At 38.5% G+C, this 19,429-nt stretch overlaps 1 long non-coding RNA gene across 1 annotated transcript; it reads left to right on the forward strand.

The window, feature by feature from the left end:
- Positions 1 to 2,253: 2,253 nt before the first annotated feature.
- On the forward strand, positions 2,254 to 3,510 carry LOC133719686 (uncharacterized). Its single transcript, XR_009851374.1, has 4 exons — positions 2,254 to 2,328; positions 2,626 to 2,687; positions 3,140 to 3,221; positions 3,309 to 3,510. It is a non-coding gene; the product is annotated as an uncharacterized LOC133719686 (long non-coding RNA).
- The last annotated feature ends 15,919 nt before the right edge of the window (positions 3,511 to 19,429 follow it).

Genomic DNA, 19,429 nt, shown 5'->3' on the forward strand with positions numbered 1-19,429 from the left:
AAAAGAAAACCCTAAATTTTCACTTTCCCGGGTTCTCCAAATTTTCCCTCTCCGAGTTTCAGTTTCCCACCATCGAATCTCGCCAAATTCACTTTAGAATTCACCCCGTTCATTTACTCAAACCCAGATATCTTCTCCTTGAGCTGAGCAGAAAAAAAAGAAACCAAGTTTTATCGATGTGCTCTGCTGCTCAATCACCCATCGCAAATCACTGACTTCGATCTATAGCTTTTGTTCCTTGCATAGTCTTCTTCTTCGATCTATATAGTTCTCTACTCTAAAGGTACCAACTTCTCTCTCTATTTTTTTTCTCTATTTTGAAATGGGTCTCTGTGCTTCGCTTCTGAATCAGAGTAATCATGTCAAAGATTAGGTTTTGAAATGGGTCTTTGTGTTTTATTAAGTTCTGAATTGTGAAATTTGAATCTTTTGGGGCTAGTTTAGTTTTTGGAATGCTTCTTTAGGATCAACATTGTTTGAGTTGTTTGATTTTCCCAAATTCATGATTGAAATATTAGGTTACTCATTGACTTGTCTTGATTTGGTTTATTTCAGTTCAGTAGTATCAAAATTCAAAGTTTCATTGTTATTCTACTATACTTGTGATCTTTATTGATGTGTTATTGTATCAACGATAGTTGGTAATATTTGGTATTTCTAATACAGTAGCTCTCAGCCTCTATTGGTAATTACTTTCATGCGTACTCCTTGCTTAACATATCTGAGTCTTCTTCATCAGAGGCGGTCCACTATTGATATTAACCTTGGGCTGAGGTATCTCTTTAGTAACAAAGACATCTTCTTCATGGAGTTGAGTTCCGATGCTTCTGATGTAAGCTTGCTTTGACTTTTTATATATTTATAAAATGTTTTCTGTTATATAGTGGTATATTTTTGTTATATAGTGTTTTCTTTCTCTTAATCTTGATGTAATATATACACGACTAACTCTGTATTTGGAGAAAAATTGGTCACTTGTATACTATTTCATCGGTGGCAACAGGTCCCAGGATATGAGCATGGAAATTTTATTGGTCCGACCATCTTATCAAATGTCACGGCTGACATGGAGTGCTACAAGGTACTTATTCTCTCTTTTTGTTTTCTTGCATTTTTCTTTTTCTTCATTTTGTTTTCTGATCGAAAACGGATTGTGGTAGTTGGCTACTTTGATATCCTGATCCGGTACACCTTTGGTAAAATCTACATGTATAATTCGTCCATTGTTGAATGATTTAGTGTTACATGAATATTAGAATTCCTGAACTGTTTAATCAAGTTCTGTTGTTTATATAAAGGTTTCAGAAGTATCCTTTGACATAGTCACACGAACATTTCCATACTGTCATAACTATGAACATGGATATCAATATCTTTATCAGTGCCTCAGTTAGTAGGATAGCAAGAGATATCCATACAAAACTGAATCCATCTTGTATTCATTTTTGTTTGTTGGTGTAATAGTATGAAGGGCAAATAACTTGAAATTTGTTCTTGGAGAGATAATCATGATCTTCTACCTTCTTTTGTGCAGGAAGAAATTTTTGGTCCAGTTCTTCCTGCTTTAATTTTCAGGGTTGTTCTGTGATGGAGGAGTCATGTAAGATTTGCTTCTTGCTTAAATCTATTAAATTTATTCTAATTAATCTCTGCTGCTTTTCTAACCTTTTCATTCCACTGCTGGTGTTGCAGAGTACAAAGCAGAAGCTTAATTAGACCAAGAGTCTTCATTATAATGAGAAGGTATACATATATATAAATTATAGATCTGTTGTTTACTTCATTTCATTCAATTATGGGTTCAAATACTATCTGGGTTTCAATAAAAGTTTAAAATTTTAGTCAATTTAAGTTGACTTCTAGAGAATAAGTTAAGTTGCTAAAACAGCTCGCACAATGTTTTATTCCTACTGAACTTGACACCAAACACCTGTAGAGTAATGGACTAGATTATGTCAGTCAACTTCTGTGGTATAAGATTAAAATTTATGTACTGCCATGAGCCTCCTACTTGAGGTACTTGAACAACAGATGTACTTTTATCATTTGGTGTGCATCTATACTGCATCTGGTTTATCCTTGTCTGGTTGATAAACATCTGCATCTGGTTTATGCTTGTCTTCTTTGCTACCTTAATGAATATTATAAGCATTAATGTATTATCACTTTTCTATATAATTGTTAGAATAAGAACTAATTACAAATTTTATTTTGCAGGTTATTCCTTGTATATTTCCTTGTATATTCTACCCTATTTTGTTATTGTTTTATCTGCAGGTGGCAGCAGGGTTGCCTCATTTCTTCTGGGGTTGTTGCATTAGCTTTGAGGTATATTATGTATTGACCTTGTTCCATTTTGTTGTAAAAAGCTTGAATCATTGTGGTAGGCAATGTTCACTAGCTATGTTGACGAATGATATATTTATATGTCTTTATGTTCGTACTGAAGTTTGAATGGACTTATGAACACAATAGGGTAATCTAATTAATATCATGTACCATATTTTCAATTTCAATTTCAATATTTTCTTATAGTTCTCTGTTATTTGAGTGATACTGTAAAGATGTTGAGTTTCTTCTTCTCTCCAAGAGAAGATTATTGATTTTTGGGTATGTAAATTACAGGGAATGAAAGATCAAAAGCTTGATAGAAATATAAAGATACAAGGCCCTTCTTGATTAATCAGGTAAATTTTGTCTAGTGTTTCCAATATTGGTGGGTTCTTTTGTCTAAATTTCTATGAGAAAAATTAGAACACTTACATGCCCTGATACTACTTTTAAATTTTAAACTTTACAAATTCTAAGCAAACTTATGTTCGCAAATGTTACTTTGTTTACTACTTAATTAAGTTTAGCTCAATTTGTTGCTTTGGTTATTTATTGCTGGGAGTCATGGATGAAATGTGTCTGTACATTATTTAATGAACAAATGTTACTTTGTTTACTACTTAATTAAGTTTAGCTCAATTTGTTGCTTTGGTTATTGCTTGCTGGGAGTCATGAATGGAATGTGTCTGTTCATTATTTAATGAATGTTGTGCTATTTGTTTTGTTTAGATAAGGCTTTGTACATTTGTATGCTGTGTTTTTGTTGTAGCTTGTCCAGTGTATTGATGTTTATTTTTTTTTATTGCAGGTCTAGGGATTTGAATTAGTACGTTGCTTCATGCTATGAATAGATTAGATTACATAAGTTCATAAGGAAGAAAATTTGAAAGGTAATTTAGAGTTTCTTGTTGAATGTATTCACTAAAACTACACACTTAAACTTTGTTAACCACTTGTGTTTTTGTCAATTGTATCAGATGGTGACTGAAGATATATATTGAAGATTAGGCCAAGTATGTATGTCTATTGTCATCTAGGATTACATAAGATTAGAAAGTATAACTAGGAATTACTTACTGGAATGTGCTTGTAGTCAAGTATATTGTAACGAGTAATAGATGCAATGACATTTGTTTTGGGATTGTAAAGATGATTTGTATGTAAATGTCTTCTTTTCGTTTCAAGGACAATTTTTTTTTTGTGTTCTATAATAGATATAAGGACGTTTTTTTAGCGTCCTAATATACATTAGATGACCCTTTTCTTAGATTTAAGGACACTTAAAAAGTATCCTCATATACATTAGAGGACGCTCTTCTAATGTCCTTAAAGACATTAGATGACGTTTTTTTAGTGTCCTTAAAGACATTAGATGACGTTGTTTTTTAGATTAGAGGACGTTTTTCGAGCGTCCTTATAGATATTAGAGGACGTTTTTCGAACGTCCTCTTAAGTGACTTACAATGACTCCTTGATAGATGACGTTTTTTTTGCGTGTCATCTAAAGTCTTTGAAGACGTTTTTCGAACGTCCTTAAATGTTTTTTTTGTAGTAGTGCCTATTCAATGTACGATTACTTTCCTTGTACGATTGAGATTCTATGCATTGTAATCCTCTATATAAAGAGGCCCCTATTATCAATGAGAATACACAGCAAATTCCTCTCAATTTCAGTTTCTCTACAACACGTTATCAGTACGAATCCCTAACCCTGAAACAAATAGCCAAACCCTGATTCAAGAAGATAAAAACCTTGAATCCGAATACAAAACCTTGAAGCCTTTTCTGTCTCCATCTCAAACCTTGAAGAAATCAATCCCAGGAGCCCAGAACCGGCGGCGGATTCACTGGAACCGGCCTGAAAATTTCCGAACCGGTCTCCAGAAAATAAGAACTATCTCTGATCGGTTCGCATAACTCTGACAAATTCGCATAGTTCCAGGTCAGCTTCCACCTTCATAGTTGGGGAATACCGGCATCAGAGCTCTGGAATCCTTCATCAGAAATTTCATCTCCAGAACCGGCCGGAAAGTAACTGAACCGGCCACCGGAACTGTAGCAGACCCCTGAACCGCCTCGTCCAGCACCCTCGGCAGTACCTGCGAGCAGACCCTCGGCAGGACCTCGACAGAACCTCGGTAGCCCCCCGCGCGCATCTGTCGACAGAGTCTCGGCAGCCCCTGCGCACATCTGTCGACAGCTCTCGGCAGCACCAGCGCAGGCCCTCGGCATCACCTCTCGGCAGCACTCGGCAGCACCAGCGCGCAGCCCTGCAGCACCAGCGCAGCAGCCCCGCAGCAGCACTGCAGCAGCTCCGGCCAGCGACCACCGCCGGCCACCACCATTTTCCGGCCACCTCCGGTGACTTTTCCGGCACCTTTCCGGGGACTTTTTCCGGCAAAATTTTGACATTTTTTTAGGTATGTTTTCAAAGCTCTCTTTTGTTCCCGATTTTTGAAGTTTTTTATTTCAATTTCTCTTCTTTTTCTCGGGGACTTGCAACCTCCCTTCTTCTACCCCCCTTTCTTCATCATAGGGGAGACCAAATTAAGCCGAACTGTGGGGGTTCGTGCTCACTCCAGGCTTGGAGCTTGTAGAGTCCTCCAAACTTAAGAGTTTGTTGAGAAGAAAACGATCGACCACACACATCATTGTTTCGATCTAATCCAACCCCTCTTGGAAACGAATTTCTTGGAAGCGACTACGCTCGGAAATTCCTAATTTCTTGGAAGCGACTACGCTCAGAAATTTTATATGTTTTCGTGGTAGCCTTTCACGCTCCGAAACTAACCCTAATTTCTTGTTCTCTTTCAGGATGAGTAACCTGAACAAATTGGACTTTGCTCCATTGGGAACAACTGGCTCTGAATATCACAGGTGGGTTCGTGATGTCCGCCAGCATCTCAAGGCCGATGGAATCCTGGATACGATTCTCGAGCCTAGCCAGGACGTGCTAACTGTTGAGCTAGCTCAAGCGTTGGAAGCAAATAGAGCAGCCTTAGAGGCAAATAAGGTGAAAGCCATCATCCTAATGACTCGTCATATGGATGATTCGCTCCAGTACGAGTGTATGAATGAAGAAGACCCCAGAAGGCTGTGGGTCTCACTCGAAGAAAGATTTGGCAACATCCGTGACTCCTTCCTTGCTTCCTGACCTAGAAGTGAGATGGCATAGCCTCCGCTCCTATGATTTCAAGTCAGTTCTTGACTACAACTCAGAAGCACTTCGCATTAAATCCTTAATGGAATTCTGTGGTAAAGAGATCACAAATGCGATGTTGATTGAGAAGACTCTCTCTACCTTCCCCGTTTCTGCATTGATGGTTGCTAAGAACTATCGAATTGATGTTACTGCAGGACGGATCACAAGGTTTTATGAGCTCATTGGAGCTATGAATGTCATTGAAAAGTATGACAACATCCTTGTGAAGAACTATAATTCAAGATCAGTGGAAATAGAGCATATTCCGGAATCCAATTATAGTCGTGCCCCTAAGAGAAGGCGCCAAGAGCAAAACCCTAACATTAGGGATACTTCTGGACTTTCTGGTCCATATAATCGCTCTACTTGGGAAGGTAATCGCCAAAATAGGCGAACACAGAACCGAAGAGGTCAACGTGGAAAGAGAGAGGGAGGCAACGCCTCTGGCCATGTTGGTGGCTCCACCAACACTAAGAGCCATTCTAATGACGCTTTCAAAGCGCCTCAATCAATGGAGTTTGAGCAAAGAGATGTATGTTCTCAATGTGGAGTGTCTGATCATTAGGCACACATTTGTAGAACTCGTGAAAAAATTGTCACCCCCTACAAAACATATTGTGAAGCAAGAGAAGCTCACTATGTAGAACAAGAAGATCAAGAAGACGATCTAGAGTGAAGGGTTGAAGACTACGAATCTGGCTGGTATCAATAGATCGCCAATTCTGTTTAAGTCTTTATTTTCCAAGAGATGTAGGCAATTGCCATATTATTTTTGTAGTAGATGCCTATGGTTTATTCTTTCTTCAAAGTAGGCGTACTCAATGTAAATGTGATGTCTAGGAAGGTTTTGAGATAAGTGGTAATTAAGCGAGCTTTGCTCCACCGACATCTCCCTACTCACCTGGTCACATTTGCGTTGGAATTACCGAAAGAAGTTAGACGACTACCATTGTTTTGCATTAGCTAAGCATTTGGATTAGATTCTCCTAATGGTTAAGAGACAAAGATGTACTCCGTTGGCTTATGAATAAAATTTTGAGTTCTTTTCATTATGACTCCATTTTGATTCATGAGCATGTTACTTTGTGACTACGATGGCTGGGCCATCAGTATTAATTCAAGGACATGGAATAGCCCAAGTTCTCTTTGCCAAATGGCACCTTGATTAATGTCACAAAAACTCTCTACGCTCCTAGGGCAACTCGCACCTATGGATAGCCAACGGATTCCATGCGAAAACGCATGTAGAGAACATAAATGAGTTCCTTTGCAATGCCTCTAATGATTGCGAACGAAGGCGCATCTTAGAGAAGTTTATGTGTCTCTTTAGTGGACTCTATGTCACTATTCGAGCTATTAAATCCAATAAAGTTATGAGAGAAGATCTCTTGGATTTAGACACATATTGGCTTTGTCTCGACAGGATAAGTCACCCTGGTCATGATATGTTGATCAGTCTACTAAAGACTTCACATGGACACCCTCGAGCGAAATGAAGCAAGAATCAAAAATTGATTCCTGGACTTAGCAAGACCGCAACAATTACAGCATCTGGCGCTGCAGCTGTCTTGGAGCGCCATATGGCCGCCCAAGTCCCTTGTGACAACGCCATATTTGGCGCTACCCATGGCCATGACGCCATGGATGTCAATCCCCATGGTTATAACGCCATGGATGCCACTTCCCATGGTCATGACACCATGATGGGTGATGTAGTCACAAACTTTGCTTCAATATGCGTTTCAAACGCTCAGGCCCAACCAAAACTCTCCTTGGTTGCTTCTAAGGCCTCTCGCTCATTTTACAAAGCCACTTCCTTAGGAAAATTAGGACTGAGACCGTCCTATGCAAAGGATATGAAAATACTCATTATGTTCTTACATAGAATCCGTAGGGATTCTGTGGACTGATTCCACCAACTTGCGGACGTTTAAATATCTCATGATGTTGGTTGATATGCAAACACGCTGGTCACGTGTTGTGCCATTGTCCACTTGTAATGCTGCTTATGAAACACTCCTAGCACACATCATATGACAACGGGCTCACTCCCCGAATCATCCTATTTAGTCAATTGGATTTCACTATGCTAGTGAGTTTACATCGAAGACTTTCGATAGTTATTGCATTTGGGACTGATGTTGGACATCATATTCCCATGAGCACACCCAAATGGTCTCGCGGAAACGACTACGATGGTAGTCCGTACATTGGTAATGCGCACCAATATCCGCCTGGGGTGATGCAATATCGCATGCAGCTATGCTAATTCGTCTACGACCTACCGCCACTCAATGTCTCTCTGCGTTACAGCTAGTGACTGGGTACAAGTATTTTGTACTTACGCACATTTGAGTGAGCCATTTATGTGCCAATTGCGCCGCCACAGCGCTCTATAATGGGTCCTTACAAACGAATAAGCAACTCAGTTGGATTTGAGACTCCAACAATCGTCCGCCACTTAATGCCCTTGCTAGGCGATCTCCTTACCGCTAGATTTGCGGATGTCACTTTGATGAGACAGTCTTCCCGTCGTTAGGGGGAGATACGAACACGAATGTTCAACAGGAATGACAGGAATTGTCGTCTGTCCCCACTATGTCTCATCTCGATCCCTGTTAAAGTGACGAGATCACACAAATATGCTGCAAACATGCCTGCAAGGATGGACGTCCCTACGAGAGGACGTAGCGCCACCCTACACAGAGGTAGGCATGGCGCCAACGCCATAGAGAGTGGCACTTTGGCGTTACAGGCCATGGCCCCAGCTAGGATGCATGGGAGGCCCGTGGGTTCGAAGGATACTTTGGCACATTCCAATCCTTTGATCATCGACACTCAAAATCCGTCTCATGAGAATCTTCCGGGTTATGGTTATCGTTGGGGGACGCCTCAACGTTAGAACCCTATTCCTGAGAATATAGAGCTCTATGAAAACTTACACTAGTGTACATGAGACGTGGGATAAAAACTCCATCATAATTGATGATGTAGTCACGCATTTCGTTGCGCATGAGTTTGTTGAGTCCGATGATATCGAACCACGCTCCGTTGATGAATGAATGCCAACGTAGAGAGATTTGGCCTAAATGGAAAGATGTGATCCAGGTTAAGATAGATTCTCTAACGAAGAGGAAGGTTTTCTGAGCTAGTGATGCCAACACCTCCTGACATAAAACCTATTGACTAATGGGTCTTCGTTAGAAAGCGTGATGAGAAAAGAGATGGCAATCTCGCCTTATGGCGCAAGGTTTCTCACAAAACGCCCTGGAATCGACTACGATGATACACATTCTCTTGTAATGGATGTCATTGCACTCCACTACCTTGTCAGTTTGGTAGTTTCCGAATAACTGAACATGCAGCTTACAAATGTGGTCACTACGTATCTCTATGGGGATCTAGATACGGAATATACATGAAGGTTCATGGTGAACTTCATTTACCCAAGTCAAGTGGCTCTAGACCACGGAGCGCGTTTACGAAGAGGTTGAAACGCTCACTAAAGTGACTACTTGATTGGGAAGGGATATGCCCACGCGTTTCCATAACAAGTTTCGGATTCTATCGCGGTTCATGTTGGACATGATCTTCATTGGAATCCCTTAAAGAGTTAAGGGAAACCACTGAACACTAGAAATCCGAGTTTGAGATGAAGGATTTTGGGAGAACACGATTATGTCTCGGTTTGGAACTTGAGCATCGTGTTGATAGATGCTTAGGCATTTTGACAAGGTCAAGCCTTCAAGCACCCCCATGATCGTTCGTAGTCTTGATCCTGAAAAGGATCCTCTTCGTCAAAAGGATGATGACGAAGATGTGCTAGAGGCAGAAGTACCTTACTTGAGTACAATAGGCGCATTATTGTACTTAGTTAAATGCACAAGACCGGACATCTCATTTGTAGTATGCTTGTTAGCTAAGGTATAGCTGTGCGCCAACGCGATGCCATTGGATTGGTGTAAAAGCTATCTTTCAGTACTTGAGATGTGTGATTGATATGGGCTTGTTCTATCCCTACAGAGAGATGATGGATTCAGACCCATCACACACCAGGAACGCCGCCAACACTGGCCTGCGTCCCCTCTCCCCATCCCAAAACGAAGTTAGCGTTTTGGAAGATTTTGCTGATGCTGGGTATCTCTCTGACCCACACAAATGTCATTCCCAAACTGGTTAAGTGTTCACCATGGGTAAAGACTGCGATATCTTGGAGGTCTACAGAATAGACCCTAGTCGCTATATCTTCGAACAATGCAGAGATCATTGCTCTTCACGAAGAGATTCGTGAATGTATATGGATTGGATCCATAATTACGCATGTTCGAACAATTGTGGTTTGAAGTCTACCATAGATGAGCCTACGAGCATTTAGGATAATGCAGCTTGTTTTGAACAAATGAAGCAAGGCTACATCAAAGCGACAACACCAAGCTTAATCAGCAACAACAGACTCTTCTTAAGATCAAAATGAACTAGGTTCGATCTGAGGACAGTGTGGCAGACTTGCTCACTAAGTTACTGCCTAAATTCCACTTTCGAGAAACATGTTGGTAGCATCGTTTACGGAAGTTATCCGAACTCCCATGACCGTAGTCATTAGGGGGAGATGCAGACATCAGGGGGAGATGTCTACATGTATGGTCTCGAAACGTGAAGAGTGTGTTGTGCTCCTTTTCCCCTTCGACCGAGGTTATTTTTGTCCCACTGGGTTTTTGTTACTCGGCAAGGTTTTTAACGAGGCAACGAGAGAAGCACCGCGTTTGGACAACACAAGGGGGAGTGTTTAAGGATATCTCTATTTGTGTTTGGCCCAAACTCTAGGTTACTTGACCTAGTGGTAATAGGGTTAAATTAGAAGGATCTAGATTCCTATTCAATGTACGATTACTTTCCTTGTACGATTGAGATTCTATGCATTGTAATCCTCTATATAAAGAGGCCCCTATTATCAATGAGAATACACAGCAAATTCCTCTCAATTTCAGTTTCTCTACAACAAATAAATCCTATCACAATAATCAAAGACTTGGACACAGAGAGGACCTGAACCAAATTTTTTTCTTTTATCAAGTCATGGTCTTGTTAACTTTAGAACTTACTAATGGAATCCTCCATCTTTGACAATGGGATTCTAATCTTCACTCCTATCTCATCTTCAGTCGTTTTTTAAGAAGATCCCTCTGACATCCAAAACATACGAGAACCCCAATTACAACATATGAGAAAGTAATCGTGCAATATAATTTCAGTTTTATTTACAAGCTGAACTCTATACCCTTTTCCTCTAATAAAGCAAAGCAAAGAAGCCCCAACCTGCATATCAAAGAAGAAAGAGACAACAAAATAAACAGAATGTGTCTCACCCAAATAACTCAAAAGTGAAATGGTAAGAAATTAAAAGGAACAGAATGGGGCATGTAATGAAAAGCATTATGGAAGTTGCCTTTGAAGTTCAATGTGCAGTAAGCAATACCCCCAACCAGGTCAGGTCTGTAAAGATCTACAAAATTCCTACTGTAAGATAAATACAGACTCATTTTGTATCTATTCAATAGTCACTCAGGCTCACTAGTTGCCAAGCTCATGCCACTCACCTACCCTCCAAAAAATAAAGATAAAAAGATGTTGTAAATTTCAGTTATATAGTGACACTGAGTGAAAACTATATGACAACTTGGCCTAGTTTACGTTGCAATGCACTTGAACAAGTAGTGAACATGGTTGCCTCAGTAACTGCTAAAGCCACCCCTATGTCATTTTGAGCACTTGAAATTAATCTTGGTAGATAAGCAAAAGTGCACTTCTTCTTCCAGCTTATCCGAAACCTCCACTACTGAGCATTCTGCAAATCCACATGTAACAATCAGAAAGAAACCTGGGTGGGGTGGTAACCAATCACCATGCATGCCTATAACATGCTTTCATGTAACTGCGGGGCCTCAACGTGAGGTAAACAACTGCGGGGCCTTAACTCTTGAAGGCTAAGTGCTCAAGCACACACTATAAGATCATAAACAAATTACAAGGTATACTTACAACCTCTCGAATAACTTTGGACTCGGTTACCTCTAGCTAAACTCTTCTTTAGTCTGGTTGAACTACCTCACACCAATTTGTCTACAGCTTCTAGATGTGCTTCACTCGTCTTGAATACTTCAATATTTAATTCTCGAACATGCTTGATTCCCAACTGAACTCGTAGGACCTTCGAACATGTAGAATGATATGAATGATTTATGAGTGCATTCTTGACTCGTAGGTTCACTTTGACATGGAACAAATGAACCAACGATCAAGACACGGCTTTGTCTTTTGATGCAAATAACTTTTTGTCGTGCAAAGCATAAAGAAAAGAAACCTAATGCAGGACATATATATGCGTCAAGAGTAGACTCACCCTAAAACAATTAGGTGTGATAAATACCAATAAAAGTAAATTGACACCTAATAGGAAACAAATTTCCCTAAAAGATAATATGCAATAAGAACTTGATTTTATCATAATAAAAAGAGATATGTGCTCTAAACAATACACGTCCAAATCAGAGAATTAAACACTGACAGAACCACTTGATATGACATTCCTTTTAAAAACCCAGACACCTAGACAACGTACAAGGTGAGAATACTAAACAGACCACTTCAGGATTGAAGCACAGCTAACAATCCTGGAACTCAATCATGCACAATGTAATGAATGAACCTTACCAGACCTTCCATACGAGTCAGTAGGATCTTGTCTTGTGTTTCAGGCCATGAACCTCAATGTCAATTGTTAAGATCATTCTTCTCAAACACACTCTTAAGCTAGAACTCTCTAGTTTTGTATAAAGGGAATGCCAACATACAAGTTCCTATACTAACAATCTCTCCCTTTGACATTCCTATACAAAACTATAAAGCTAAACCACATATCCTAGAACTAAAAACCAGCATCCTTGAAATTATGTCATGTTGCATTTCACCATCCTGAGATACTCAAAAACAATATACCTTGTGAAATGCATAGAGAATAAGAGATTTAAAATCAATTTAACAACTATGACAAGTTCAATAACTCATTAGCATCGGCAATAACAATAACATTCTCTCCCCCTTTTTGTCTAGGAATGATAAAGGGTAATAAACATCCTTTAACAATCCTCATATTGAAAACACTTGCATTCGATGGACCTGACACAAAAAAGTCAAAACTCCCCCTAAACATATGATTCGACAAAAGTATAATTATGCATGAATAGGATGAGCAAGCAATGAGACATGTCATGGTCCCTGTGAGAGTATAGTGAACAAAACCCAAGCATGCAGCAGCGAAGACTGTTTAGAAATTTACTCAACTCAAAGCTTTGTACAAAGATAAGGAAAGACCATGGTCAACCAGCCAGCCAGAGATTTAGACGCAAATAATGGTAAGTTCTCACTTGACTTTGGGGTAAAGTGAACAAGAATCAGTGTGCCTATCAAAATAGCCAAACAGAGTTCACAAAAACGTATTCACATGCAAGGATTCATAATAACATTTTTTTTTTTTTTAAAACTTGAATCCTCTTCCTTATAGCCCCCCTTTTTTTTTTTGTTCTTTTTTTTTTGGATCAATAACGCACAAACTTAGTGACCCATGTAGCGAGTTTTACACCAGTGTCTCTCAAACCAGTTGGTTTTAAGACACTAAGTGTAACAAGGACACTCCAAAGGACATATCAACTTGAGTCAAGAAGTAATTACCACCGGGGTGACCAAACCATTCCTGTTTCTACCCAATCCTCATATCGTTCGTCACGACCGAGGCCTGTTTACTTAAGGAATAGTCTGTCCATGCTCCTACATTCAATATTTCTTATTTTTCAAGGAGCTAAAGTAACACACACAAACACAATTGCACTTAGTTCTTGTAAAGACTCAAGCTCAAACAATCTTAACAAGGTGTTATTCCCACAAGAGATACAAGTGTGCATGTGAAGAATTCAAAGTGCAAGAGCAAGCAGCGGACCTTAGCTATGTCAAACCCCTAGACTGGCAAGTCTAACATAATCTGATCACTTTTCAATGTACTAACATAGAGCATGAAATCATGAATCATACGCTTCAATCTTAGTTCAATTCCTTCACACAGCTATCACAGGGATGGAAGACATGTATGCAATCCCTAGACTGGAAAGAAAACAATGTAGCTAAACTAACAATGCACCTATGGTACATGAAAGAAACACACAATATGTATATGCAGATGCAAACAAACTCAATATTTGAGGGAGAAGATCAGAGTTTTTAAGCACATCCATAAGGAATTGCAAGTGATTCAAAATAAGAATTATCAAGGAGTTTCAATAGGCATAGAAGAGCACAAGACAATTAGTTCAAACTAATATCAAATATCATTGCACATTGGGAGTGAAAGTTGAACCAATTCTAGGAGATTAAAGCACACTTGAGTACCACAAGAGATAGAAAACTTACCTTGGGGAATTCCTTAAATAGGCATGAAGCATTTAATTCATCTCTATCATTTGAGCGCAACCACTACTAGCAAGAATATAATTTGCTCAATCTCAATCTATTATGCTTTTATGTACGCTTAAGTTCAAGCCATTGCCACAAAGATAAGATCATTAGTGACTCTGATGCAAAGAAGGTTTCTTTGACTATGTGCATTCCAAACCTGCACTCTCAATACTCAAACAAGAACACCCGTAAAGCATGGTATGGTATAGCAAAACAAAAACATAGGAAGAGATTAATAATGAAATCAATGGGCAAATCAAATCAAGTCAGTCAATGCAATCACTCTCTAATATTTTGGTCAAGAAAATCCAAGAGCAAACACATACCAACTGAGAATTAATGACAATCCTTTTAACCAAACTCCCCCTAAGCAAATGCAAAGCAACAGAAGGAAAATGCATGCACGAATGATGTAAAGGGAAAACCTTTTTTTGTTTTTTTTTAGTGCAAACTGACCCAAGGATAAAGAAGGAAAACTGAAATAAGGGATTAAAACAGTAATTGCAATCCCAAAAACTAAGGAAATAAAAAGACACTAAAAAGCAAACACCTACTACAAGAGCAAATAAAACATGAATTTAGCAATCACAAAGGCAAAGAATTTAATTACCTGTACGTGAATATTCATCCTTCCTTACCCAAATTTGTTTCAGTTTAGGCACATATGACCAGGTGTACCACAATGATGACATATAGGAATGAATCTTCTCAAGTTTGAAGAGTTTTCAGTCTTGGGAACCATGGTTTCCTTCACAAACCTAATAGGCTTGGACTCTTTGGAAGCTATACAAGAGGAGTATCCCAACCCCTTTTTGTCCCCTTCAGTTTTTCCAATCCCAATCATTTTTGAAACTTTCTCAGAACCTATAGAAACTTTTGAGAACATTTCTTGTGACTCTTTCAAGGAATGCTCTACACTCAGTTTTTCAGAGGATAGGGAGTTCACAAGACTAACTTGAGCATCCAAGCTTTCTTGTAAAGTCTTGATACGGTCAACATAAGCAGCTTTCTCAATCTCCCAATTTTCTGCATGGGATTGCAGACGCTCAGCAATCCCATTTCTTTCTTTTTCTGCTAGAATCAATTTTTTGTTTAGTTCTTCATTAATTTTGATCATTTTAGATGAAGCTCTGCACATTTCCTCATACTTATCAGCGATCTCTTCATTATTATGCTCATCATCGTCAGAATCACTTGAGGAAGTAGAATGAAGAGTAGTAGTCAAAGCAAAGTTTTGTTCCTCATTCTCAGAATCACTTCAAGTAGATTTCATGGCCTTACTTGTGCGAGCTTTATACTTCCTATTCCCACAATCAATAGCAAGGTGCCCAAAACCTTGACACTCAAAACATTTAGGATTTTCACTAAAAGAATTTTTTCCAGAACTTGATCCTAATGAATTCTTGACTTCTTGAAAGGAATGTCCAGCCTTAAGAAACTTTTTGTATTGTTTAGAAAGAAGAGCAAAGTCCTTAGAAGTAAACTCTAAGTCATTTTCTTTTTCCTTTTTAACTGGCTTAATCTTCATTTCAAAGGTTTGAAGATTTCCAAGAAGTTCATCTAAAGAATAAGTTTCTAAGTCTTGAACTTCTTCAATGGCAGTTTGTTTGGACAAAAAACTTGTTGGCAAGGATCTAAGAAACTTTTTCACAATTCTATGTTCAGCAATAGGATCACCTAGGCTCTCACATTCATTTGTCACGTTTATTAGCCTAGAGTGGAATTCATCAATTGATTCATCCTCTCTCATGAACATATTTTCAAATTCAAGAGTTAGTCTTTGAAGTTTTTGAGCTCTAACTCTTTTATTACCCTCATATGTCATTTGGAGAAGATCCCATGCCTTCTTTGCAGTCTTACAAGTCCCAATATGATGTGCTCATATTGTCATATATTTTTATGCCTCTTAATCTTAGTATTTATGCTTAGTCCTCCTTATTTCGAGTCATTTATGTTGTTATAGTGTTTTTGTAGGTTTGTCTCATAAAGAGAAAAAAAGAAGCTAAAATGAGCTAACTAGGATTGAAAGACGCCCAGGTCCCAGAATCTATCTGTGCAGAACACCCAACTTCTCTGAATTACTGGGAGTTACCTAGATCGAATCAGACAATGAGCCTTATATCATTGGAAAGCTACGGATGTCTACTTTCTTTAGAATTTTACGGATCTCGATTTCGATACTTCTGGAGAAAGTTATGATTATTTGAGTGAAGATAGGTCGGACAGGAAATCTGCTCGGGAATTTACAACCATTCGTGGAGAACTCAAGTTTCGTGGCACAAGATCGTCAATCCTAATGTTTCAAGGAATTTAATTCAGATGAGTATTAAATGATGAACTTATTCCTACTTCTACAAGAGATATTTCAAGGTTTTCCCATTCCAAATGAAGAAAGAAATCTAAACCCAAGTTTTACAAGGAAACTTGAAGCCAAAGATGAGCAGAAATCTTCCCTATATAAGGGAGCACGAATTTACATGAGAGGAGGAGTCTCGGGAGCACAATGTAGATACCTAAGGAGCGGAGACGACTCATCCATCTTTCCCTTCTTTTCCCCTTCCATTCTTTTTATGTTTTTCCTATGTTTTACTTAGTTATATTTTGTTAAACCTTTTTCTAGGGTTAAGATGATGCCTTAGCATGATTGTTTATGTACTTTGATGATTTATTGATGGATTTATAGTTTCTTTATGATGAATTCTTAGTTACTATTTGAATTAATGCTTTATGTTTTAAGTTCTTTGATTGATCACCTTAGGGCTTTGCATCTAGTAATTCGAAGATGAATTTGAGGCGTACCTGCAATATAATTCAAATTAGCTTCTTGTGATTAAGAGTTGTGAATTACATTATTGTCGTACCTGAAGTAATGGTTTGCATGATTCTCTCGTTTTCTAGAACGTAATGAGTTCTATATGTTAAATTTATGCCGTACCTGGATAGACTGCATGTTAGGATATACGACCTCTGCCGTACCTAGAGAGAATCATACACTTAAGGAAAACTATGGTCTAAGTGCCGTACCTGGACTTAGGTACAGGAATTGTCATCAAAAGAAATAAAAGAATCTGTTAATTGCATCGAAACATAAATAAGATTGTTAGTGATTGATTTCGAAACCCTAGGTTTTATCATCTTTGCTTTTCAACTTATAAACTTTATTTTGTTTGTTTGTTTGTTTCACATTATTTCTTTATTCGAAAATCTAAAAACAATACTTTCTTTATCTTAATTGTTCATTGTGTTTTTGTGTTCATAGTTTGGATTAATTAGGTTAGGATTTAAATTGATTATCAATCCTCAGTTGGAACGACCTCGTATTTGCACACTATACTAATGACGATTCGTGCGCTTGCGAGTTTTTAATTAAAATTTCACAACAAGTTTTTGGCGCCGTTGCCGGGGATCGATGATTGATTTTGATTCTAACTTGATTACCAATCTGATTTTATATTTTGTTTATTTAGTTTCTACAATTTTTGGTTTTAAGTTTGCTAAATATTTATCTTTTTGTGTTTCAGGTTCTGTACCTTCTTTGTGATATAGATTATGGATATCTTACTGGAAGTTTTAATATCCTTACTGCATATCACCGGAAAGCTACATGAGTCTAGTTTCCAACGCACTAAGCAGATCATCATTCGGAGCTGTGAGCTAAGAGATAATTGAGAATTACCGAACAGTGCTCAATCTGCGCGGAAATTTTTCCTGACGACTGTGGCGATCTTTTTGACTTTAACATCGGCTTTGTGCTATTCTTCACAAAATCCCAGGGAGCTCTAAACTCTTCTCTTTACTTTCTTGTTTTTATTTTTCACTTATGTCTTTCCCATGCTTTTATGTGCATTGCATGCTTTAATTCTTTCAACATTGAGAACAATGTTAGATTTAAGTGTGGGGCAAGGGATTTTGAGACAATACGTTTCCCTTCTTTCTTAGAAAGAGCTGTATACAAGCTATGTCATGCTTTAACATCATTGTTATAGTCACGCACCTCACTTGCTGACCACTCACCCCTTGGCTTGAGTTCTGTAACAATGGCAGAACTCTCAGTAGCCTTTGACTCAATTTTCTTTGTGGGAAGTTCCCACCCGGTTTCAACAATATTCCAGATGTGCTCATCCTGTGCATGCAAGAATGCTTGCATCATGGTTTTCCATCAAAATAGGGTGGACAATTAATAGACCCCGAACGCCCTCTATCATTATCCATCCTAGGCTACCCACGGATCTCACTAGAAAGACTAGTGACCTGCTTTGATACCAAATGAAAGTACTAGCTAGAATGGCCTAGGAGGGGGGGGGGGGGGGGTGGATAGGCAAGTCACTCCTAAAAGCACTCAATTTTCTAAACGTTGCTGAGGGATTGAAAAAGGCTTGCTATCCCTAACCAATGGGAATAGAACAACTGAAATTAACGTGTGCATAAAGAACAAGAACAGAGAACAAAAATCACAAAGATTGTTTACGCAGTAAAACCCTCAACGTGAGGTAAACAACTGCGGGACCTTAACTCTTGAAGGCCAAGTGCTCAAGCACACACTATAAGATCATAAACAAATTACAAGGTATACTTACAACCTCTCGAATAACTCTGGACTCGGTTACCTCTAGCTAAACTCTTCTTTAGCCTGGTTGAACTACCTCACACCAATTTGTCTACAGCTTCTAGATGTGCTTCACTCGTCTTGAATACTTCAATCTTTAATTCTCGAACATGCTTGATTCCCAACTGAACTCGTAGGACCTTCGAACATGTAGAATGATATGAATGATTTATGAGTGCATTCTTGACTCGTAGGTTCACTTTGACATGAAACAAATGAACCAACGATCAAGACACGGCTTTGCCTTTTGATGCAAATAACTTTTTGTCTCGCAAAGCATAAAGAAAAGAAACCTAATGCAGGACATATATATGCGTCAAGAATAGACTCCCCCTAAAACAATTAGGTGTGATAAATACCAATAAAAGTAAATTGACACCTAATAGGAAACAAATTTCCCTAAAAGATAATATGCAATAAGAACTTGATTTTATCCTAATAAAAAGAGATATGTGCTCTAAACAATACACGTCCAAATCAGAGAATTAAACACTGACAAAACCACTTGATATGACATTCCTTTTAAAAACCCATGCCAGACACCTAGACAACGTACAAGGTGAGAATACTAAACAGACCACTTCAGGATTGAAGCACAGCTAACAATCCTGGAACTCAATCATGCACAATGTAATGAATGAACCTTACCAGACCTTCCATACGAGTCAGTAGGATCTTGTCTTTTGTTTCAAGCCATGAACCTCAATGTCAATTGTTAAGATCATTCTTCTCAAACACACTCTTAAGCTAGAACTCTCTAATTTTGTATAAAGGGAATGCCAACA

This window comes from Rosa rugosa, chromosome 1 (genome assembly GCF_958449725.1).
Source record: "Rosa rugosa chromosome 1, drRosRugo1.1, whole genome shotgun sequence".
Taxonomy (NCBI): domain Eukaryota; kingdom Viridiplantae; phylum Streptophyta; class Magnoliopsida; order Rosales; family Rosaceae; genus Rosa; species Rosa rugosa.